The following is a 26,124-nucleotide window of genomic DNA, read 5'->3' as shown; positions in this document are numbered from 1 at the left end:
ACATTTATTTCAACTACACATTATTCTTGCCAAATCACTTTGATATATTAGTTTTCGTTGTTTCAATTGGACCTATGTAGGACATTAGTACGAAGCTAGTCCCCCGGATATAGAACATTTTGATTCAGCATGCCCGATGCTTAAGCGCTCGATCATGAAGGATTTTGATTCAATATGATCGGTGCTTAAGCACTCAATCACGAAGGACTTTGATTCAACAGGACTATATGTACCCTGAATACGGGTCTCTTGTACTTGACCATGAAGAACTTTAATGTAATATGGATCCATGTGTTTTTCATTGGGGTTCCTGGGATACCAACCCTATAATTATCATAATATTATCGTCAGTAGACATATGCAACCGTCGATGAGCACTTTATATCCTTGGTTGCGGTCCTCTTATGGTCAAGCACGAAGAGCTTTAGAGATAGTAGTCATATGTCCGTGAATACGGGTCTCTTTCATTTGACCATGAAGAATGTCAATGTTATATGGATTCGTAAGTTTTTTCATTCGGGCTCTTGGGAAACAAACCCTATGATTATTTTTTGTATTGTTATCACTAGACACTATGTCGCATATAACTGTCGATACACACATTATATCTTTGGTAGCGGTCCTCTTATAGTCAAGCGCGGTGAACTTTAGAGATTGTAGCCATATGTACCCCAAATGTGGGTCTCTTGCACTTGACCATGAAGAACTTTAATGTAATATCGGTCGGTAAGTTTTTTCATTCGGGTTCCTGGGATACCAACCCTATAATAATCGTGATATTGTCATCACCAGACACGACATCACATACAACTGTCGATGCACACTTTATATCTTTGGTTGCGGTCCTTTTATGGTGGAGCGTGAAGAATTTTAGAGATAGTAGCCATATGTACCCGAATACGGGCCTCTTGCACTTGACCATGAAGAATTTTAATGTTATTTGGATCGGTAAGTTTTTCATCCGGGCACCTGGGACCCCATTATAATTATCGTGATATTGTCATCACTAAACACTACGTCGCATACAACCGTCGATGCATACTTTATATCCTTGGTTGTGGTCCTTTTATGGTCGAGTGCGAAGAACTGTAGAGAAAATAGTCATATGTACCCAAGTACGGGCCTCTTGTACTTGATCATGAAGAACTTTAATGTTATATGGATCGGTAAGTTTTTTCACTCGGGGTATTAGGAAACGAACCCTACAATTATTTTTGATATTGTTATCACTAGACACTACATCGCATATAACCGTCGATGCACACTTTATATCCTTGGTTGCGGTCCTCTTAGGGTCAAGCGCAAAGAACTTTAGAGATTGTAGCCATATGTACCGGAATACGGGCCTCTTGCAATTGACCATGGAGAACTTTAGTGTTATATGGATCGGTAAGGTTTTTCATTCGGGCTCCTGAGATACCAACCCTATTATCATGATATTGTCATCACTAGACACTACGTGACATACAACCGCCGATGCAGACTTTATATCCTTGGTTGCGGTCCTCTTATGGCGGAGCGCGAAGAACTTTAGAGAATAGTGGCCATATGTACCCGAGTACGGGCCTCTTGCACTTGACCATTCGGGCTCCTGGCAAACAAACCTTATAATTATCGTGATATTGTCATCACTAGGCACTAGTCGCATACAACCGTCAGTGCACTCTTTATATCATTTGTTGTGGTCCTTTTATGGTCGAGTGCGAGGAACTATAGAGAAAGTAGCCATATGTACCCGAATATGGGCATCTTGCACTTGAGCATGAAGAACTTTAATGTTATATGGATCGGTAAGTTTTTTCATTCGAGGTCTTGGGAAACAAACCCTATAATTATATTTGATATTGTTATCACTAGACTCTACGTCGCATGTAACCATCGATGCACACTTTCTATCTTTGGTAGCGGCCCTCTTATACTCAAGCGCGAAGAACTTTAGAGATTGTAGTCACATGTACCCAGAATACGGGTCTCTTGCACTTGACCATGAAGAACTTTAATGTAATATTGATGGATAAGTTCTACCATTAGGGTTCATGTGATACAAATCCTATAATTATCGTGATATAGTCATCACTAGACACTACGACGCATACAACCGTCGATGCGCACTTTATATGCTTAGTTGTGGTGCTCTTATGGTCAAGCACAAAGAACTTTAGAGATAGTAGTCATATCTCCCCGAATACGGGCCTATTGCACTTGACCATGAAGAACTTTAATGTTATATGGATCGGTAAGTTTTTCATTCGGGCACCTGGGATCCTCATTATAACTATCGTGATATTGTCATCACTAGACACTACGTCGCATACAACCATCGATGCACACTTTATATCCTTGGTTGCGGTCCTTTTATGGTCGAGTGCAAATAACTACAGAGAAAATAGCCATACGTACCCAAGTACGGGCCTCTTGCACTTGACCATGAAGAACTTTAATATTATATGGATCGGTAAGTTTTTTTCATTTGGGGTCCTGGGATTCAAACCCTATAATTATCGTGATATTGTCATCACTAGACACTACGTCACATATAGCCCACAATGCTCACTTTATATCCTTAGTTGCGGTCCTCTAAACCTATACTTAAGTCAGACACTACCTCTCTTAGTTAATAATTGAACTAATGATTTATCAGTTGGTTATAGAAGAGCGTTTGATTTTTCTGTTGTATACCTACCGCAGAGATAAGCACGTTGCTTCAACATGGACGGTACTTGAGTCCTGTAAACCGAAGTACTTTAGGAAGTCTTCTATATCTACGCTGAGCAACACCGTATTAGTTGCTTAGTAAATTAAGTTGTCAAGGCCTAATGACCTTTTCGAGTTTCGTCAACTACACATGATTGTAACCATAGCACTTGATATATACGTTAGTGATGCTTTCATTGCAAGCATTGTAGGACTTTAGTACAAAGCTAACTCGCAGAGATAATCACTTTGTTTCAACGGGCCTAGTACTTAAGTCCTCTAAACCGAAGGACTTTAGGAGGTTTTGTCTCTTTCTCGTTCTAAGGTACACGGGATCCCAAAGATCAATCAAGGTGGAGGTAAAGTGCAGAGATGAGTAGAAGGCTATGCCGAAAGCATGTGAAAGGAAGGACAAGTACGATAGCTGAAAGATATCCCCTAGGCGACGGCAAGGGCCTTTGTTGGATAGTAGAATCACATATCTGGAAATCATTCATAATCATGCTTGACTCAGAGAAATCATTCATAATCGAGGTAACCCCGCGCGACGGCAATGTCTTTGTTGGATAGCAGAATCATATTGACCCCCCACATATACACGTTCACAACACATAGTAGTAGTGGTGTCTATCAGGACCATGTTGCGCGCTCAACTCGTATCCAGACCGCATGTCCAGCGCATGGTCAAATCATTAGGACCCACAGTGCTGGCAGACCTCTAGTGTATTCGATGTATAGGAACGCCAAACAAATATTTCACTCTTTTAAATGAAAGCCGTATTCCCTCTGACGTGACATCTAGTGGGTCCATGTCTATAGATTCCCCTGTGCACATGCCATCCACTTGCCTCCATGCCTATGCACGGTGCGTTCCTTTGGACACACTCAGACTGCTAACTGTAGCTGTTAGGTACGCAGTTTACCACACTTTGTTCACGTAGATGTTTTTTTATTACCAAGCTTTCTTAATTAATTAGTTGCACGTTTTAAATACTCAACCATATAAAGTTCTTCGTACTGCCATACTAAATCACTGCGCACGTAAACATAAAGTGCTGCGATGGAACGTTTTTCACAGTCCCTGTCAGCCTACCCTCTCCTGCTCGACTCCATCCAGTTCTGTGCTATTCGTAACCAAAGTTCTGCATGGGTCATTTCATTCAAAATAAAAAGTTCTGGCTTATACGGTCGACAGGAGATGGAGAGATGCAGCCTCCCCCAGTTGGTGCTTGCCCGGTTGCCCGCCCCCACTTCCCTCGGTGTCGTTTTGAAAGAATCAAGCCTGATGAGCGCCGTACTCCCTGGCCGCACTAGCTAGTACACTGTATGTAAAAGCAAACTTACGACCGTTGTGCATTTCTCACACTACTCCACTTACTAACGCGCAAAAATTAGGCAAATAAACAAATAGGACAAAGAAAGCAAACCTGTGACGTACTGACGTGTTATTATGGGAATGAAAAAAAATGAACTTAGGTCAAAGGCAAAAAAATTAGGCCAAAATTGTTTTTATACCACTACGGCATGTTGAGAGTTAATTATTTCACAGGAGTCAAGAATCGTATTGCGAATGTTGCTCGTTTTAAATCGGTCCATATTGCAACCGGTTAATAGAAAAAGCACATATTACAACTCCGAACTATCAGTACCGGCACGTTTTAACCATGTCCTCTCCTCAAACTAGCTTTTGATGAGTTGCAGTGGTTTTGACCGTCCAGTCAGTCGCTTAGTCAGATGCCACGCCACAAAACTGAATGTGTAAAAAATCCTATAAAATCAACATTAACATGGTGCTCGTTCTAAGAAAGTTTCAAACTTCATTGCAAAAAAATATTAAAAACCAGAAGAAAAATACATATTCAGCCCCTTGTTACGTAGAAAAAACGGAAGTCCGATTTTAAAAAAATATAACAATAAAATTTTAGGGTTTGTTCTTCAAAAAAATTGAACGTTGAGGATTCGAATATGTACTTCTCTCAAATAAAAGAACTAATATACCACTTTTGTATGACACACATTTATCAAGTCTCTCATGTTGAAGAAAATATGATGTGTAAAAAGTGCTACTATATGGCAATATTACAAGCAGGTAGATAGTGTCTGCCTTTTTCACCATTAAACTCTTAGCTTCTGCCGTCACTAAGAGTTCTAGTTTCCCAAACTGAAATGACATAGTTTTACAGAGAAAATAATAAAAGGAAAATAAGCTATAGCTTAATGTCTTAACTTGCAGCCGTATACTCGCACTACCCCTTTTTTAATGCAACGGCCGTCATCCCCCGCGAGGCCGCGAGGAGGCTCAGACGGGCCGACCCGTCCTGGGCTACGGATCAGACGCCAGCTAATCCACCGGAAGATTCGTTCCCCTCTGCCCCCCTCTCATTATCTTCCTCAACCTCGTCGGCAGGAAGCAGATCGGGATTCGGGAACGATGACTACCTCATCTTCTTCATCCCAGCCGGACGAGGTACTCCCGCTGATTCCTTGCCCAACCTTCATCTCCCAAGGCGGACCACGCTTCTACAAGTGCGTCAGAAAAGATGTAAAATTTCATTGGCAGCAAAAATCATTTTCCACAGCCGGATCCACTTTCTGAACATCAATATGCTTCATGCAGGCTGGGTTGTGTCAGTTTTTGAGATCCACGGACACCTACCTGCCGGAGCTCACTCGCCACGACTTGTCCCAGCCCCAGCCGTACGTGCTGCACCAGCCTCTAGCCGTGCACCCATCCGCTTCCCTTCACCAGAGATACAGGCGCGATCACAATTTCGCGGACGGCGGCAGCCGAGCAGAGATCCAACCAGCTCATGGACGTCCCCAGCCACAGCTTCAGCCGTATCTTAAAAATATCAGTGTGTAGTCATTGTTATCTCTGAACGTTCTCTCACTCCACAAGGTAGTCGTTGGTTTTTCATGGCTCACACTACTTCTAGTTATTTTTAACCCCTCATATTTTTAGGGAGTGTCTAACAAACAGACGTCTGACTTTCACTTGGGTTCTTTTTTTTTGGGCCCATTATCGTGTTGACCATCTGCCGATCGGCTGAGAGAAAGATTAGAATCAATGACTGATGATGATTGAGAAAAGACTGATGCTATTGAGCATAGCTTGTCCATTGATTGACAATACATACATGAAAGCAGATTGAAGAAAAATATACTGAAAACAGATGGTTCATACAAAGGTTCCAGTAGCTTAGCAAACATATACATACGGACACACTGATAATTCATTGTTCCACTGACAACAATAACAAATTAAAAACTGTTGTGCCGCGAACGAATTATACTTCCGAAAATCACATCCTCATCCTCCTGACTGAACTCAAGCAACTCTTAAATCTTGTTGATGATCATTATCCTTATGAACTCCTCAAATGCGCTGCATCTGAAAGTGATTAGTATAGCATTGCCAAACCTTAGGTCCTTCCCCATAATAAACTCCTTCCATCCCTCCTTAAATTTGATTTGGTCTTACTTAGGGGTCTTGTACACAGCAGTGGTAATGCTCCCTGTTACCAAGCGTATTCCAGCCATACTGTCCCCCGAAATCTGCAGACTGGAACTTATCTCGAATGGTAATTTATGTGATGCCACGTGCAATTCATACATCTGATAAAAAGAGAAAAAGAAAAAGAAGGTGCCAGCCGGTGAGCAACAAAACTAGGACAGCTGTTAAAAGATGGAAGTAGTTATAACTAGGCGTAGCACATACAGGAAAACTAGATAGGGCTAACCATATCAGATCCATCAAAAACAGAGAACTGACAACAAAACTAGGCTGCAGTTTGAGAGCTGAAAAGGAAAAAAAAAAAAAAAGACCGTAGTTGTGCTGCTAAGGTAGCCTTTTCGGAATGAAAAGAACAAAGAAATGTAGTAAGAGAAAAATAATGTACTGAAGCAAGAAATATCGAAAAGAGTAATGAAGAAAAATAATGTACTGAAGCATGAACTAACATTTCTCTTTTTCTCTCAATCTGCTCTGAAACCTCGTTCAATAATCTACTGAAGAAAAAATACTAAAAAACAATCTTTTTCGCCTATCCGCAAAAGCAGAGTAGATTCGTAAAGGATTGTCAAGAACAAAGCCATCAATCAATCAATAAAAACTGAAAAGTTGTACATAAATTTCAGGTGGTTAGTGACAGAGAAACATTTTGGGTTGATGGTTGACCTTAGCCTCACATTTTTAAAACGCACACGTGCACGTCATGGTGATAAGCTCTTTCATTAGTGAGATGCTTACAGATTTGCCATCAGAATATAGAGGGGTTTTGGTTTTTTTGGCTGCTATAGCCACTGAAAGTGACACCGCTTGAGCCCCGCCGGCAATAGGCAGTTCCTTCTTGGCTGCTACAACCACTAGAACTCTGGAAGTGACATCGCTGTCGGCAGGCTTGTTGGCGCCCCCACGCAAAATATGATTTCACAGCATGTATCTGATCATGGTGCGATTCGACGCCACTGAAACCTCATTCAATCCATGGGTTCTGAATGATGAAGAAAATAAAATGAAGACTAAAAACTGAAATGATAATAATAGACTGAAAACTGACTGAAAACACATAAACTGAATATAGACTGAAGAAATGACAATGAATTAAAAGAAGAACAATGAATTAAACAAAAGAAATCTAAAATAGAAAAAAAAAACCTGATATCTAGGCTCTGTATCAAAAGTTTACTAACAATTCGACAGAAAGTTTACTGAATGCCAGCCGTTAAGTAGTCCCTTTTCGAATCATGCATGTTAGTTTGCAACGTCCATAAAATCCAAAGACAAGAACGCTCTGCGTCAAACGATTGCCAAGGAAAACATCTGAATGAAGAGATTACCGCTCAACTTCTACTCTCTCCCTTTCCTGTTGACAGGGTCACTGACGAGCATGCAGCATAGACTGCCAAAAAAGAAAAAGGAAAAATTGAGGGACTCAACATGGACTAATGAATAAAGAGTGATGACTGAGAGAGTTAGCTCATGTAAATTGCAGATAGAGCAATGAACATAAAAACTGAACACTAACAGAAATGGGTGACTGAATAAATAGAAATGAACTAGAGCCTAAGATACTATGGTCAGACAAAAAATGAAGGGAATAACTAAAATAGGCAGAGACTGAAGACATAAATAAAAAGTTTGAGATCACAGTCCTCTTTGAAGGAAATAAGCTAGTGTTGCTGAACTCCTTGAGCAGTTCATAGATGCACCAGACAGTGAGCTAGCCTGGTATTCATGCGCATCACTACACTAGTCTAACCCAATAGTCCACCCCTCACCCTCAGCTTGTTTATTTTGGCCGCACTAACAAAGATGTCCCCGACAATGCAGCAACTTCATTGTTCACGAGGAGCCAAGATTCGTTCGGATTACAGGCTATACAATTAGGGACCAGCTTGTCGGCAACAGAATAATTGGTCATGAACTGATGCCCTTGGTTTTTCCGCCGTTTTGCTCAACTTGATTATGAAGCAGAAACCAAAAACCCTTATTTAAGCTGGAGGCACCCCATCGAACCTGAATTCTCAGTAAGCCCGTCACTCTCTAGTTTGAAGCTCCCAACTAAGCTTATCATTCCTGTTGATTTCATTTGACGCACTTTATCTGTGCTAACTTATGACTTTCATGTCAAGCAGACTCTGGTTCTCATTCTTGCACAAGGTGTCAATACAGAAGCAGTTATCTGCTGACTCGCTGAAGTACGACATAACATCATCTCAAATGGTACACAAGGATGACACACCTGCTTCACCATGCTTTCCGGATGATATTCACCTACATGTACACACAAGTCGTATGCTTCGCCCAAAAAGTCGAAAGTAGTACCAAGGACCGGCGTGATCACGTTTTCAGTTGGGTTCTCTCTGCAACACCTGACAGCCTTCTCGATCGTGCGCTGATTCAACTTGGGTGCGGTGTTCTGCTCGGTGCGGCAGCACCAATCCTAAGCCTGCAAAACACAGGCATGCATTGCATAAATTTTCTGAATGCACAGAGCAATCAGCCTGCAAACACAGGCACATATTGCATAATTTTTCAGAACACAGAGCAATCAGCCTGCAAACACAGGCACATATAGCATGAATTTTCTGAATGTAGAGGGCAATCAGCCTGCAAAACACAGGCACATAGCATGAATTTTCTGAATGCAGAGAGCAATCAGCCTGCAAGCACAGTATAGCATGTTTTTTTCTGAATGCAGAGACCAATCAGCACTTGCTCTAACTGTAGGATTTCTTCAGTCATGACTAGTTTTACTTCCTAAATCCCTGAATCTATGATGTGATGCAAGTTGCCTTTCACTAACCTCTTGTTACAACCCAGCGCTTGGGGATTCATCTTCCCCGTTGATAGCTCCGACGTCGGAGGCGAGCTCTCCATTCTTTCGGCCGCCGCCTCCTTCGCCGAGAAGATTTGTGCTTCGCCGCTGTCCACCCTCCGATTCTGCGTCACCTCGCCCTCCGCGAACAACAAACAAACATCCAAAAAAAATAGGAAGAAAAAAACAAAAGAATACCTCAAATAGTTGACAATCAATAAGGGCAAAAGAGAAATGTTTTTGGAATTTTTGGGCTTTGCAACTTAAACACAAAGACAAAAGAAACGATGAAAAGAAAACAGCAAAGAAAAGCCAAAAAGAACAACAAAAAAACAAGGAAAACAAACGAACAACGAAAGAGAAATCTTTTTGGATTTTCGAAAAGATAAAAGGCAAAGAAGAACTTAAAGAAACACAACAAAAATATTTTTGGAATTTTTTTCCTCGAAGAAGGCAACGAAAAATGTAAAGACAAGCAAAGTAAAATATTTTCAAAGTTCCAACAAAGAGGCAATAAAATACACTTCGAAAGAAAAAGCAAAACAAACAAGGAAATATCTTTGTTGTTTTCTCAAAGAACATCAAAAGAACAAAAGCACAATGAAATCTTTTGGGGTTTCTAGAAAACAACAAAGAAACATACAAAAGAAAAATTAGGAAGAAAAAAGAAAAAAAGAACACTTTGAACACTCGAGACTCAATAAGATGCAAACAAGAAATCTTTTTGGATTTTTTGGGTTTTGCAACTTAAACACAAAGACGAAAGAAACAACAAAAAGAAACAGCAAGAAAAGCCAATAAGAACAATCAAAAGCAAACGAAGGAAAACAAAAGAAAAATGGAAGAGAAATATTTTTGGATTTTTTGAAATATAAAAGGCAAAGAACTAAGAGAAACACCACTGAAGTATTTTTGGAATTTTTGGTTTTCTCAAAGAAGGCAAACAATAATGCAAAGTGACAAGCAAAGATACAAGATTTCGAAAGTTTCAACAAAGAGGCAATCAGATAAACTTCCAAAGAAAAAGCAAAAAGAACGAAGAAATATTTTTTTTGTTTTCTCAAAGAACTTCAAAAGAAAAAAGGGAGAAAGAAATATTTTGTGTTTTCTTGTAAAAGCAAACAAATAAACAAAAGAAACAATAAGAAGGAAATGAACCATAAAGAACACAAAAGAAAGAGATCAAAAACCAAATGAAGCCAAACAAGAAGAATGAGAAATACATTTGGGTTTTCGATCTTTAACAAAACATTTACTTCCTACTTCTAGTTTCATTGCCCAGTACTTCTTTGTCAACCTCTTCAGTTGAGAACCTGACTACACCGAAGGTTAGGCGATCTACTAGCAGCTTCTTTTGGTTCAACATTAACAGGTTTTGCTACTAATTTTTCTTGTACCGAGTGACCACTTTTTACACAACCAGGTACATCTCCATGGATCCTTGGTACTGGATGTATTTTCATATAACTTCTTCCAGTTTGTCAGCCATTCGACCTCCAGATTCTCATGTTCATGTTCTGATTAGAATCCTTACACGGATGCTCTACTTGGTGTTGGCCCTCGAAGTTGTAATTCCCAGGTCCTCTGGGTGCTTATCTAGCTTAACCTTCCCTTTCCTGCCACCGCCGCCAGTCTCTCTGCCTCGGTTACTTTCTTTACCTGTTCTTTTGGAATCATCGTCTTGGTCACTTGTGTGGCTCTAGTCTCTCATCCTTAGTTCGACGTGGTCTTCTTGGATCTGTCTCTGGCGGTGTGTCTTTAGGCTGTCAGTTTGTTGGCTTAGCAGACAGGTTAAGTTACATTATCCTCATAGCGAGATTGTGTCTCGTCGTCCTTTTGATCTTGTTCACTTCGATGTTTGGGGTCCAGGTCCCTTTGCCTCAAAAGGAGGACATCGCTATTATATCATCTTTATAGATGATTTCTCTCAACACACATGGATATATTTTATGCTTTTCTTCTAGTGAGGTCTTATCTATCAGTAAGAAGTTTGCCACCACGCTTCATACCCGGTTTTCCACTCCTTCCTGTGTCTTCCATGCAGATTTTGCTTGCGAGTTCATCAATCATTTATTGCGCGGATTCCTTGCTGAGCAGGACGCACTTTCTCAGTTCTCTTGTCATGGTCCTGATGCTCAGAATTGTTTGCTAAGCATCGTCACCTTCTTGAGGCAGCTTGTGCATTGAAGATCAACGCATCTCTTCCACCTCACTTTTGGGTTGAGGTTGTTTCTGCATCCACCTACCTGATCAACAGTCATCCTTCCTTGCTTTGCAGGGTGATATTCCTCTCGAGTGTCTTTTTGGTCGTTCTCATGGCTACTCGGTGCTTCGTTTGTTTTGTTGCGTTTAATACGTTCTTCTTGCCCCTCAAACTGACTGCTTAGTATATTGAATGTGTCTTCTTAGGTCACTTTTGGGTTGAGGTTGTTTCTACATCCACCAACCTGATCAACAGTCAACCTTCCTTTGCAGGGTGATATTCCTCTCGAGTGTCTTTTTGGTCGTTCTCATGCATGGCTACACAACGCTTCGTTTGTTTTGTTGCGTTTAATACCTTCTTCTTGCCCCTCAAACTGGTTGCTTAGTATATTGAACGTTTCCTCTTAGGTTACGCTGATGAGCACAAGGGCTATCAGTGTTGGGATCGTATCGATCGGCGGATAAGCATTTCTCGGGGTGCGACTTTTGATGAGCCTCGTCCTTTCTATCCATGTCAATTCTCTCCTTCGGCCTCTCTCATTGAGGATATTTCTTTCCTGGCTTTTGCCGATACACCTATTACTCATGTATTGCCCTTATCCATCCATTCCAATGTGTCTTCCTGTACGACTGTTGTAGACCCCACGTCATCGTCACCTGCAGCTTCCCAACCTCATTCGTCCCCTAAGGCTTCCCAGGTGATTCATCCTCATCCTCTTCTTTACTAAACCAGTCGTCCACATCTTGTGAATTCTTCTGATGTGTCATCTTTCGATGAGCTATCTCCCTCGACTAATATGTCTCCTTCTGTTGACAACGCACCTCCTCCAGCTCAACCTACTTATGGCTTCTACGCTCGCCCGCTTCCGCTTATTGATCGCCATGGGTATTCTAGCATTGCTCTTCTCAATACCACTTACCGTGACGCCATGTTCATTCCGAACATCGACATGTGATGGCAGAGGAGATTGCTGCTATTGAACGCACCGACACGTGGGATCTCATTTTCCTTCCTCCCATGCTCATCCCATCACTTGTATATTGTAAGTAGGTCTACAAGATTTAGACTCTAATGGTTCTCTTGCGTTAGAAAGCTTGTCTTGTGACCCATGGCTTTCAACATGAAGATGGCTATGACTACGATGAGACATTTGCTCATGTTGCTCACATAACCACTCTTCGCGCACTTCTCCTGTGATATTTGTTCGCCACTAGTCTGTCTCTCAGCTTGATGTCAAGAATGTCTTTCTTAATGGTGAGTTGCATGAGAAGGTATACATGTAGCCACCACCTAGATATTTTTTCCTGATGGCACGATCTGCCGTCTTTGTCGCTCTCTCTATGCCTTTAGCCTCTCGTGTCTGGTTTGAGTGTTTGTCTCAGCGATGACTGCAACTCGTTTTTGCCAAATGCTTATGATCTGCACTTTATAGCATCTTTCAGCTCAGGGTCAAACTTTGCTTCTATATGTTGACGACATAATCATCACTGCCAACAACTCTGAGTGCATTGCCTTTTTTGAAGGTTCGTCTTAGTGAATAGTTTTTATGTCTATTGGTCCTCTTTGTTACTTCCTTGGAATTGAGGTTTATTCTACCTCTGATGGCTTCTTTATTTCCTAAGGGAATTCATTTAGTATCTTCTTGCTCGTGCTGCTCTTGATGAGCCTCGTCCTTTCTATCCACGTCAATTCTCTCTCTACGCCTTTAGCCCTCGTGCATGGTCTGAGATTTTTTGTCTCAGCGATGGTTGCAACTAGTTTTTGCCAAATGCTCATCATTCTGCACTTTATATCCATCTTTAAGCTCGTGGTCAAGCTTTGCTCCTATATGTCGATGACATGATCATCACTACCAACAACTTTGAGTGCATTGCCTTTTTGAAGGCTCGTCTTAGTGAATAGATTTATTGTCTGATCTTTGTCCCTTTCACTACTTGGAACTGAGGTTTCTTCTACCTCTGATGGCTTCTTTATTTCCCAAGAGAAGTACATTTAGGATCTTGCTCATGCTGCTCTTATTGATGAGCGCACTACTGAGAGTCTGAGACTAGAGCCAACGTCCACCTTTGTGCCCACCTTTGCTCCCTACCAGTTTGGATGGGCATTCTTTGCCTTGCTGCAGGCTGCTATGAGTACTGTCGCAATCCCACATCCCGTGTTCCCTTTATGTGCGACACCATAACCGCACGCTCGAGCACCACCAATGGTGAGCAGGAGCTCGGACAGTCGACGCGTACCTGGTTTATGCACGAGACGAGCCGAGGACAGGCGCTACCTAAAGTCAAGGCCAAGGGCGCAGTAGGAGAACCTGGGGTGCTTAATCAAGTGCGTGACCCAGAACCCGCACACAGGACAAGAACGCCAAGCCGGATCGGTGGGGTACGAAGAGTGCATAGGCACATGGGATGCTGGATCAAGTCCCTCTGCTGCCACCATCGCCAGTCTCTGCCTCTGTTGCCTTGTCTACCAGTTATTTTCAGGATTGGCATCATCCCCTTGGATCACTTGTTATCTCTCATCCTTAGTTCGACTTGGTCTTCTTGGATCCGTCTCCGATGATCTCTCTAATCCACGGTCCAATTACCTTATACTCATAGCGAGACAGTGTCTCGTCGTCCTTCCGACCTTGTTCAATATGATCTCAGGGGTCCATCTGCCAGACAGTACAAATGCTACCAATATTGCGCACAACCATGAAAAGCATGAACTCACCAACCATAATGGTGTTGACGCGTCCTATCACTCACGTATTGCCCTCTTCCATTCCAATGTGTCTTCTTGTACTACTGTCGTAGACCCCACGTCATCATCACCTGCGGCTTCCCCACCTCATTCATTCCCTAATACTTCTCCGATGATTCCACCCAATCCTCTTCTTTACTGCACTAGTCGTCCGCATCTTGCGGATTCTTCTAATGTGTCATCTTTCGATGAGCCATCTCCCACGACTATTATATCTCCTTCTGTTGGCAATGCACCGCCTCTAGCTCAACCTACTTATGGCTTCTACGCTCGCCCGCTTCAGCATATTGATCGCTATGGGTATTCTAGCGCTGCTCTTCACAATACGACATACCGTGACGCCATGCTCATCCCGAACAGCGACATGCGATGGCAGAGGAGATTGCTGCTCTTGAACGCACCGACACGTGGGATCTCATTTCCCTTCTTCCCTATGCTCATCCCATCACTTGTGTCTTGTAAGTGGGTTTACAAGATTTAGACTCTAATGGTTCTCTTGCGTAACAAAGCTCATCTTGTGACCCGTGGCTTTCAACAGGATCATGGCTATGACTAAGATGAAACATTTTCTCATATGGCCCACATGACCACTCTTCTCACACTTCTCGCTGTGATATTTGTTCGCCACTGATCTGTCTCTCAGCTTGATGTCAAGAATGTCTTTCTTAATCGTGAGTTGCATGAGAGGGTCTACATGTAGCCACCACCTAGATATCTTTTTCCTGATGGCACGATCTGGCGTCTTCGTCGCTATCTCTATGCCTTTAGCCTGTATCGTCCGATTTGAGTGTTCTGTTTCAGCAATGACTGCAACTAGTTTTTGCCAAATGCTCATGATCTACACTGTACATCCATCTTTCAGCTCAAGGTCGAACATTGCTTCTATATGTCGATGACATGACCATCACTGCCAACAACTCTAAGTGCATTTGCCTTTTTGAAGGCTCGTCTTAGTGAATAGTTTTATGTTTGATATTGGTCCTCTTCGCTACTTCCTTGGAATTGAGGTTTCTTCTGCCTCTGATGGCTTCTTTGTTTCCCAAAGAGAAGTACATTCAGTATCTTCTTACTTGTGATGCGCTTAGTGATAAGGTCACTGTTGACACTCCCATGGAGCTCAACGTCCACCTTTGTGCTTCCGACAATGAGCCTTTGTTGTATCTGATGCGTTGTCGTCATCTTGTCGGGAGTCTTGTCTATTTAGATGTCACTCGTCCAGACATTTCATATCACATTCTTGTTCTAAGTCAGTTTGTCTCTGCTCCCACTTTCATCCACTTAAGTCACCTCCCCCCTGTTCTACGAAATCTTTGTGGAACTACCTCTCCCCGTCTCTCTCTTAATCCTATGCTCAAGTTCGCTCGTCCCTTTCTACTTACTGTGTTTTCTTGATGGTTTTCTCATTGCCCGGAAGACGAAGAAACAGACTACACTTTAGTATGTGCCTTTCGATTTACACTTGGTCCATTTCTTCACAAAGACTCAGACAGAGCACATCACACGGCTTCCTTCTCTCTCCAAACCCAGTGTAGTTCATTAACGACCTTGAGGATTTTGGTGTTTCTATCACTACATTACTCTTCTCTTGTCACACCATACAGTATATGTTATCAGGATTGCACCTCACTATATGAAGCATGAGCTCACCAAGCATATTAATGTTCATGCCTCGTTCGTGCATTCATGCACTCCAGAGTGCAGGATCATATTATTACTCTTCAATATGTGCCTTTTGATTTACACTTGGTCCGTTTCTTCATGAAGGCTTAACCGAAGCACAACACAGACTCTCCAAACCCACCCACACGGCCCAATAGTTGTGACACCTCACTCAACAAGCATGTCATCTCATCCCAAGTAGCAGATCCACATGCAGACACCGGATCTGCCCACAACCGCCCGCAGTCGCGGCTAACGCACAAGTGTAGGGTGGATGATGCCTTTCTCCTCTCGGTGCCCTCTTCCGGCCTTCCTCGCTTCCCCTGTCGCCATCCCCTCACCGCTCAACTCCAGGTCCAAAAGCTAAATGGCGGTGGCGGTCCGCTCTCGACGGCTTTTTCACCCCTCCACCACACCCCTCGTGCACGCTCCGCTCCCTGTCAGTCCGGTTGAGCATCTTTTGTCTGGCTACGAGTTGCTCTGTCGCTGTATCAATCCCACAACTCGTCTTCCCCTGGTGGGCGCCATAGCCGAATGCTCAAGCACCATCTATCGACGAAGCAAGAGCAGGGGCAGTCGGCACCGCAATGTCTAACCAACTGCCCAAGAATTCACCCGATTAATCAGTTAATCGCTACTCATCGGGTGGCCGACTCGAATAACACATATTCATCGCGTTAACTTGCCAGGCCGATTAAATGGTCGATTAGACCGACTAATCTGTTGTCAAGCTGATTAATCGCTGTTAGCCTGTTAACTTGTGGGCAAACAAAGCCTAATTATTTGGCCCATAAACCCTCCCGCTCCTAAATAGCTAGGGTTTAGAACCCCTCCTGCTCCTCTCATCCCCTCCCGACTTAGATGACGACTGACCAGGTCCTCGTCGGTGTGCTGCCACTTCCCTCCTCCCCTGTGTGTCGCCGCTTCCTCTTCTCCCTCTACACGCCGCTACTTCCCCTCGTTCATGACCTACCACCTCCGGCAACCGACCCGTTCAGATGCCCAGCGCGGAGGCCGTCACCTTCCCTCTATCTGTCGCCATCGTGTGGCCACCATCTCTCAAAGTTGCGACACAGGCAGAAATTAGCAAAAAAATGTTGTTGTATACATAGATGACTTTTGATGCCCACATGGATGATTGTTATTGTATAAAGATTTGTGATCATTTGAGAAAAGAAAATGGTGCCATTTGCCTCCTATTTGCAATGTAGATTTTTCCTCCATACAAAATTTGCTTCTAGTGGTTGACCAATTAATCCAGTTAATAAACCGATCCAACGATTAATCACTAATCCCAAGCTCAGCGAGCAGTTACCAGTTAACGATTTACTCAACATTAGTCTAACCCACAGGATGTGTGCACGACGCTACCTGCCACCGGGGCCAAGGGCCACCAAAGGGAACATGGGAAGCAACATCAAGTTCGTGCCACAAAACCTGCAACCAGGGGAAGGACGCCAAACCGGATCGAGGAGGAACAGAGATTACACGACTTCGACACCTACTTCTTTTAGTTTTTATTCATAGCCTTGTGCTTCTTCGTCAACCTCTTCAGTTGAGCCCCTCACTACACTTGAGATTACGCGACTTCAGTGTCTGCTAGCTGCTTCTTTTGGTTCTCCATCGATAGGTTTTGCAGGTTTTACTACTAACAATTTGTACAAAAGAGTAGACAAGGGAAATATTTTTAGTCTTTTCATTAGTTCAACAATAAAGCACATACGAGCCAATCAGAAATTCGTTCACCCTCAACACTTAAGACGAGAAATCTTTTTGGAATTTTTGCAACTTAAATAAACGCAAAGACAAAACAAACGACAAAAAGGAAACAACAGAAAAAGGAAAAAAACAAAGGAAAACAAAAGAACAACGAAAGAGAAATATTTTTGCATTTTCTGGAACATAAAAGGCAAAGAACTAGAGAAACACAACAGAAATAATTTTGGTATTTTTTTCTCAAATAAGGCAAAAAGAATGCAAAGAGAAGCAAAGATAAAAGATTTCCAAAGTTTCAACAAAGAGGAAATCAAATAAACATCCAAAGGAAAAGCAAAAAGAACAAAGAAATATATTATTATTTTCTCAAAGAACTTCAAAAGAACAAAACTACAAAAGGACAAAGAAATCTTTTGGGGTTTCTTTTAAAAGCAAAGAACAAAAAACGGAAGAAACAATAGGAAGCAAAAAAACACTACAGACACTTAAGACTCAAACGAGAAATCTTTATGGAATTTATGGGTTTGCAACTTTTTTTAACGTATGCAACTTAAACACAAAGACGAAAGAAACAGCAAAAAGAAAACACAAAAAAACGCCAAGAAGAACAATCAAAAGAAAACAAAGAAAAAACAAAAGAGAAACGAAAGAGAAATTTTTTGGATTTTCTAAAAAATAAAAGGCAAAGAAGAACTAAGAGAAACATACAGAAATGATTTTGGAATTTTTGGTTTTTCTCAAAGAAGGCAAAGCGAAGCAGAGATAAAGGATTTTCAAAGTTTCAACAAAGAGGCAATCAAATAAACATCCAAAGAAAAAGCAAAAAGAACGAGAAAATATTTTGTGCTTTCCTCAAATAACATCAAAAGAATAATAAGATAAAGAAATGATTTTGGGTTTCTTTTAAAAGCAACAACAAACAAACAAAAGAAAAAATAGGAAGCAAAAAAAAACATTAACTAAGAATCAATAAGAAGCAAACAAGAATCTTTCTAGAATGTTTGGGTTTTACAACTTAAACACATAGATTAAAGAAATGAAAAAAAGAAAACAGCAAAGAAAAGCCAAAAAGACTAACCAAAGGAAAACAATTAAGACTCAATAAGACGCAAACGAGAAATCTTTTTGGAATGTTTGGGTTTTGCAACTTAAACACAAAGACGAAAGAAACAACAAAAAGAAAACAGCAGAGAAAAGCCAAAAAAACCAAAAGAAAATCAATGGCAAACAGAAGAACAACAAAAGAGAAATATTTTTGGATTTTCTGAAACATAAAGGGCAAAAAAGAACTCAAAGAAACACTTTAGAAATATTTTTGGATTATTTTTCTTTTCTCAAAGAAGGCAAACAAGAACGCAAAAAGAAGCACATATGAAAGATTTCCGAAGTTTCAGCAAAGACGAAATCAAATAAACTTCCAAAGAAAAAGCAAAAAAGAATGAAGAAATATCTTTTAGGGTTTCTTTCAAAAGCAAACAACACACAAACAAAAGAAACAATAGGAAGTAAAAAAATATTACAAACACTTGGGACTCAATAAGATGCAAACGAAAAATCTTTTTGGAAATTTTGGGTTTTGCAATTTAAACACAAAGACGAAAGAAACAACAAAAAGAAAACAACAAAGAAAAGTCAAAAAGAACAACCAAAAGAAAACAAAAGAACAACGAAAGAGAAATATTTTTGAATTTCCTGAAACATGAAATGCAAAGAACTCAGAGAAACACAACAGAAATAATTTAGAACATTTGGTTTTTCTCAAAGGCAAAAAAGAACGCAAAGATGAAAGATTTCCAAAGTTTTAACGAAGAGGCAATCAAATAAACTTCCAAAGAAATATTTCTATTGTTTTCTGAAAGAACTTCAAAACACCAAAAGAACGAAAGGAGGGTTTCTTTTAAAAGCAAACAACAAACAAACAATAGGAAGCAAAAAAAACCCAAAGGAACACAAAAGAAAGCAATCAAAAACCAAATTAAACTAAACAAAGAAGAACGAGAAATACTTTTGGGTGTTTGAACTTTAACAGAACACCTACTTGCTACTTCTAGTTTCATCGCACAATACTTCTTCGGCAACCTCTTCGGTTTGGACAATGAATACACTGGAGATTAGGCAACTTCCATGTCTACTAGCTAATTCGTTGGGTTCTACCTCAATAGGTTTTGCTACTGATTTTTCTAGTATCGAGTGACCACTTTTACACAACCAAGTACACCTCTATGAATCCTTGGTACTGGACGTATTTTCAAATAGTTTATGATTCTTCAAGTTTGTCAGCTATTCGACCTTCAGATACTCATGTTCATGTTCTTACTGATGATGGAACTTCCCTCCAAGTCGACAGTCGAGGCACTCTTACTACTTCGTCTTTTCATGTTATTCTTTTGCTCATATTCCTTGGCCCATGCAGCTCATTTTAGGTGGTCAGATTGTCGACTTTGGTTGTACAGTCATTCTTTAGTTTAACTCTTGTTCTTATTAGGATCCTCAAATAGATGCTTTACTTAGTGTTGGCCATCGTCGTTGTAACACCCAGGTCCTCTAGGAGCTTGACTGGTTTAACATTCCCTTTGCTGCCACCGTCGCCAGTCTCTCCGCCTCGGTTACTTCGTTTACTGCCTCTTTGTGGCATCATCGTCTTTGTCACTTGTGTGGTTCTTGTTTCTCATCCTTAGTTCGAAGTGGTCTTCTTGGATCTGTCACTGTCAGGTTGTCGGCTTGGCAAACAGGTTTAATTACTTTATCTTCATAGCGAGACTGTGTCTCGTCCTTTCTATCTTGTTCATTTTGATGTTTGTGGTTGAGCTCCCTTTGCCTCAAAAAGAGGCCATCGCCACTATATTATCTTTATAGATGTTTTCTCTCGACACACATGGATATATTATATGCTTTTCTTGTAGTAAGGTCTTATCTATCAGTAAGAAGTTTGCCCCCATGCTTCATGCCAGGTTTCCCACTCCTAATTGTGTCTTCCATGAAGATTTTGCTTGCAAGTTCATCTATCATGTGCAGAGTCTAATTGTGTCTTCCATGTGCGGATTCATTGTTGAGTAGGGCACACTTTCTCAGTTCTCATGTCGTGGTCCAAATGCTCAAAATGGTTTGCTGATCGTAAGCATCGTCAACTTCTTGAGGCGGCTTGTGCATTGAAGATCAACACCTCTCTTTCACCTCACTTTTGGGTTGAGGTTGTTTACACTTCCACCTACCTCGTCAACAGTCAGCCTTCCTTGCTTTGCAAGGTGACATTCCTCTCGAGTGTCTGCTTGGTCGTTCTCATGGCTACTGAGCGCTTCATGTGTTGGGATCCTATCGATCGGCGAATGTGCATTCCTCAGGGTGTGACTTTTGACGAGTCAAGTGACATGGTGCAAGCTGAGCCTGTCCATAATGATCTTCAGCCATTCTTTGAACTTCAAAGGAGTATTTCACAGCGTGCTAAGTTCATAATCTAAAGAAATAATCCATTTCTGTCATTCATCTAATGAGAAATAGAACTCTGGCTGATTTGCTTTTTCCATTGGCTAGCAACTATAGAAAATTTCTACCTCGTCATTAGCAAATGCTTGATGGTGGTAATCTGTCATCATTATCTTTAAAACAGCACTACAGCAAATTAGCAGCAGCAGATTGTATCTTGAATCTCCTCAATGAACCCGCACCGAAAAATGTACTAGGAAACTTTGCCATGATTTATGTAGATTGATAGTCCTTTCAAATCACAATTTCCGTATATGTTTCCCTAAAGAAAAAGAGTGTGTGCTGTGTGAACTGAGTGCACATTACGATTCTTTGCCTGATGCTATAAAAAAAATCTATGTTTTGTAACAGGACGGCTGATCAAATATGCTTTAGTCACAAAATTTATATCTTCCTTGTGAGTTCCAGAGGGGCAAATTAGCAGCAGTAGCAAAGTAGTAGCAGCAGCAGAGCATCACGCGGCAAACAGCTGGGAAGCAACAACATCACGCTGTAGGAGGGTGTCTACCTTGTCCGCGGTGGCGGCGTTGGCGAGCGTTCCGCGGGAGTGAGAGAGCATCCTCCGCCGCGAGCACATGCTCTGTCCGTTTACCGAGTCGCGGCCGGCAGACGGAACCGGCGGCAGGAGGCGGCACGTCCACCGGCGTGAGGAGATGTGGGCGAAGACGCCCTCTGTAGCACGACGACGGGGAATTCGAGGAGGAGCATGACTGGATCCGCCGCCGCCCACCGCCTCGTGCATCGCCGTGGCCGTCGTCCAGGTACCTCAGGCTCTCAGCGTGCTCGCGGCGCAAAAACCTCCGTCGGCAGCTTGGACCCGAGGTCGGATGCCGAGACCCCAGGCGCCCGCCGAGCCGCCGCCTCCCCCTCATCCTCTCCAACTCCCGAACCCGACGATGCTCAGCCTCCGTCGAGCTCGTACTCCCGAGTCGCCGCCGCCTGACTGCTCTCTCGATCTACAGCCCCACGCCTTTAAAGCCGGCGGCGTGCTTGGATCTAAGCCGAACGGCGGCCGAGCTGTAGACGAATCCCTTGCTCTGCTTCTGCTAGAGCGGCAAATAGGGTTTTCCTCCTAGACGACTCGAGAGAGACGTGCGCGGCCCAAGGCCCATTGCATTGCAGCGAGCAAACCGCATATGGGCCAGCCCAAGTGGCTAGGAAACGTTTTTTTTCTTCACGGTTCTTTCTGGTTTTTTTTCCTTTTTTTGTTAATCCTCCTTGACTGGTTTTCCTTTCCTTTTCCTTTTTGTTTTTTATTTTATTTTAATTTGTTTTACAAAAATGGAATTCTTTTCTCTATTTCTTCTTTTCATTTTTTGTTTCTATTTTCACAGTTTTGAAAAATGATCAGAATTTGGAAAACTATTTGCTATTCCCAAAAACTCATGTTTACAAATAATGTTCAAAATTTTGAAATTATGTTTGTGCTACTGCGGGATGGTGCTAACGCAACACATGTATTGGAGATCCTTCGACCAAACTGTGTGAGATGCATGAACCGCAAATGGTATGATAATAAAACTGTCATCAATAAAACACACTATGTGCGATGGCGGACACATCAAATACGATTCAGAAAAGAGTTGCGTGTGCAATACGTGGCACAGTTGATCCATACAAACTGTTTGCGATGACACAAACAGTTACCCAAATCCAGATATGTGCGATAGACGACATATAGTTCACTCGGATAAATTGTTTGTGATGATCCAGATGAACACAAACGATTCGACGTAACAAGATGTGTGTGATATCCGGCAAACAAGTCAGTAATTAGAATTGTGTGTGATAATTATAGACATCTCATACGATTTTTTTGTTGTTAATTGTGCGCTCGATATGGCACACACACCACTAGGGAAAAGCCTAGCAGTAGCGCGGGTCAAATGCCTAGTAGTAGCGCAGGGGAGGCGCTACAGTTAACTTGTAGCAGTAACGCGACGCGCTACTGCTATACCTACTTAGCAATAGCGTTGTTCAGAAACGCGCTACTGCTAATAAGTAGCTTAGCAGTAGCGTTTGTCTATCCAGCGCTACTGATAAGTAGTTGTAGCGCTTCTATGCGGCGCTACTGCTTCCTGCTAAAGAGCGCTACTGCTATATTTTCACATATATTTTTTCAGCTACGTACTTGCGGTGTTTTTTATAAGTTTTATATACTATTCTAATCATATCATAAGCATGCAATATGCTCATCATATCATACACATAATAGTCTTATCATATCATTCAACACAAATCATGTCGTCTCATCATAACCACGATATAGCGATACAAGTTAAGTGACATGTAGTAGTTTTTGAGGCGTCGGTTCTGATCCCTCTCTCGCGCTAGCGTCAACCTCAAGTAACTATCTTCCGCTTCGGCTCTGCTATCGAACCCTCTGTGGCTGCCACCCGAAAACCGGTGCACCTGGGCCCTACGTACACAGTGTAGCACTTCTTCACCATCGATGATCAATGTACCTGCATCGTCACATGAGTCGATAATATGCAACATATATAATTGAGCAAAAGAAAGATACAGACTTAGCAAAAATAGAAACAACGTATTATAAGCATAAATAATAAAGTTCATCGTACCCAAATGCCCTAACTAGAGTGATCTTCGCTAGTTGAGGAGGACAATTTAATTACATCACAAAGTTTCGTCATGCATAACTCAAAGTTTCGTCATAAAGAAAGTAGTGACTAAACAGACACATTGTCATATATCGTCATTCACTCAAACATGTCGTGCCATCCATCCAAAACAGGGAGAAGTCCCCGAGCGAAGTGAAAGGCTTCAGGTCCAGACGCTGAGCGGCTACGCGTGTTCGGACATCTTCCCGCGACATTTTCCCTTCTTCGTAGAACATTGCTACCTCTTGAGCACTGCGTTGGTTTTTCCCTTGAAGAGGAAAGGGTGATGCAGCAAAGTAGGGTAAGTATTTCCCTCAGTTTTTGAGAACCAAGGTATCAATCCAGTAGGAGACCACGCACGAGTCCCTCGCACCTACACAAACAAATAAATCCTCGCAACCAACGCAATAAAGGGGTTGTCAATCCCTTCACGGTCACTTACGAGAGTGAGATCTGATAGATATGATAAGATAATTTTTTTGGTATTTTTATGATAAAGATGCAAAGTAAAGAAAACAAAATAAAAACGGCGCCAAAAATAGCTTGTTGTCGGGAGATTAATATGATGGGAAATAGACCCGGGGGCCATAGGTTTCACTAGTGGCTTCTCCCAAGAGCATAAGTATTACGGTGGGTGAACAAATTACTGTTGAGCAATTGACAGAATTGAGCATGGTTATGAGAATATCTAGGTATGATCATGTATATAGGCATCACGTCCGAGACAAGTAGACCGACTCCTGCCTGCATCTACTAATATTACTCCACACATCGACCGCTATCCAGCATGCATCTAGAGTATTAAGTTCAAAAGAACAGAGTAACGCTTTAAGTAAGATGACATGATGTAGAGGGATAAACTCATGCAATATGATATAAACCCCATCTTGTTATCCTCAATGGCAACAATACAATACGTGCCTTGCTGCCCCTACTGTCACTGGGAAAGGACATCGCAAGATTGAACCCAAAGCTAAGCACTTCTCCCATTGCAAGAAAGATCAATCTAGTAGGCCAAACCAAACTGATATTTCGAAGAGACTTGCAAAGATAACCAATCATACATAAAAGAATTCAGAGAAGATTCAAATATTGTTCATAGATAAACTTGATCATAAACCCACAATTCATCGGTCTCAGCAAACACACCACAAAAGAAGATTACAAAGGATAGATCTCCACCAGAGAGGGGGAGAACATTGTATTGAGATCCAAAAAGAGAGAAGAAGCCATCTAGCTAATAACTATGGACCCGAAGGTCTGAGGTAAACTACTCACACATCATCGGAGAGGCTATGGTGTTGATGTAGAAGCCCTCCGTGATCGATGCCCCCTCCGGCGGAGCTTCGGAAAAGGCCCCAAGATGGGATCTCACGGGTACAGAAGGTTGCGGGGGTGGAATTAGGTTTTTGGCTCCGTATCTGGTAGTTTGGGGGTACGTAGGTATATATAGGAGGAAGAAGTACGTCGGTGGACCAACATGGGGCCCACGAGGGTGGAGGGCGCGCCCAGGGGGGTAGGCGTGCCCCCCTACTCGTGCCCTCCTGGTTGATGTCTTGACGTAGGGTCCAAGTCCTCTGGATCACGTTCGTTCCGAAAATCACGTTCCTGAAGGTTTCATTCCGTTTGGACTCCGTTTGATATTCCTTTTCTGCGAAATTCTGAAATAGGCAAAAAACAGCAATTCTGGGCTGGGCCTCCGGTTAATAGGTTAGTCCCAAAAATAATATAAAAGTGTATAATAAAGCCCATTAATGTCCAAAACAGAATATAATATAGCATGGAACAATAAAAAATTATAGATACGTTGGAGACGTATCAAACATCCCTGTTTTTCCGAGGACGTCATTCATGATGATTTGGGCAAGTTCACGCTGGATGTGATAGAACTCAGCTCGGAGTCGATGATCCGGGATATTTTCTAGTTTCTTTGCCCATTGCAAAGTATCGGCATCGCCGGATCTAGGTGACATGCAAAGGTTCTGGCAATCCCGTCTGTACTCTAGCATGTGATGGAGGACATAGAATCCATCACTGAGAGTACCTCTCGGTTGCTGGATGCAGCAGAAGTCGGTCTTATGGCCGAAGCAGGGTGCGCGGTTCCTTGTCTTCTTGAGCGTGATCTCTGCACCCCGTTGGCCGTAGCTTAAGATAGCACTGTCGAGAACATACTTGATGTAGGTGTAATCCTTTTTCTTCATGTTCTTCAACGAGTCCAAGTAAAGAGCGTGGAAGAATCGGGGGTAAAGGATGATGAGGATGGAGCGCCCGTCGCTGCCCAAAATAAGCACACCTCAAATTAGCCTCCACGCGTGCAAATGAATGATTGAAATCGAAGGAAGGATATCCGCGAATGGCTTACATGGGATGATAAGGCAGGAGAATCGTCTCCTTGTCCTTATTGCCGACCATGAAATCGGCGATGTAGTTCCTCGCGTATTCACGGTGCTCTTGGCAGACTGCTAAGAAGCCCTCATGCATAAAGTACGGGTCAGCGACACATATATAAGGTATTTGCTCAATCCTGATGATGTAGTTCATGTACAAGGCAAAAGGCGGACAAATGTAAAATCCAGCTTTGTCAAGTGAAACATGTCGAAGATGTAATCGAATCGAAGGAAGAACTTTTCCGCGGGGAATGTATCGATGTACAACATTTGTCGCGGCACGTTAACCATGTAGAGCG

General features: G+C 42.2%; 2 long non-coding RNA genes across 5 annotated transcripts; one reads left to right on the top strand and one right to left on the bottom strand.

Moving 5' to 3' along the window:
* The first annotated feature begins 4,994 nt into the window (after window positions 1-4,994).
* Window positions 4,995-5,609, top strand: LOC123145762 (uncharacterized). The gene is made up of 2 exons (XR_006472407.1): window positions 4,995-5,236; window positions 5,312-5,609. It is a non-coding gene; the product is annotated as an uncharacterized lncRNA (long non-coding RNA).
* Window positions 5,610-5,832: 223 nt separating this feature from the next.
* Window positions 5,833-21,869, bottom strand: LOC123145761 (uncharacterized). Of its 4 annotated transcripts, XR_006472406.1 has the most exons (6): window positions 9,003-21,868; window positions 8,439-8,645; window positions 7,534-7,595; window positions 6,944-7,187; window positions 6,176-6,309; window positions 5,833-6,085 (listed from the first exon to the last, which is right to left on the bottom strand). It is a non-coding gene; the product is annotated as an uncharacterized lncRNA (long non-coding RNA). The 4 variants fall into 4 exon arrangements; XR_006472405.1 differs by having other exon boundaries at window positions 5,833-6,309; window positions 6,883-7,187; window positions 9,003-21,869; XR_006472403.1 differs by having other exon boundaries at window positions 5,833-6,309; window positions 9,003-21,866.
* Between the last annotated feature and the right edge of the window lie 4,255 nt (window positions 21,870-26,124).

Source organism: Triticum aestivum, chromosome 6D (assembly GCF_018294505.1).
Source record: "Triticum aestivum cultivar Chinese Spring chromosome 6D, IWGSC CS RefSeq v2.1, whole genome shotgun sequence".
NCBI lineage: Eukaryota > Viridiplantae > Streptophyta > Magnoliopsida > Poales > Poaceae > Triticum > Triticum aestivum.
The sequence above is the reverse complement of the archived record's forward strand: the minus strand, read 5'-3'. Positions and strand labels throughout refer to the sequence as shown.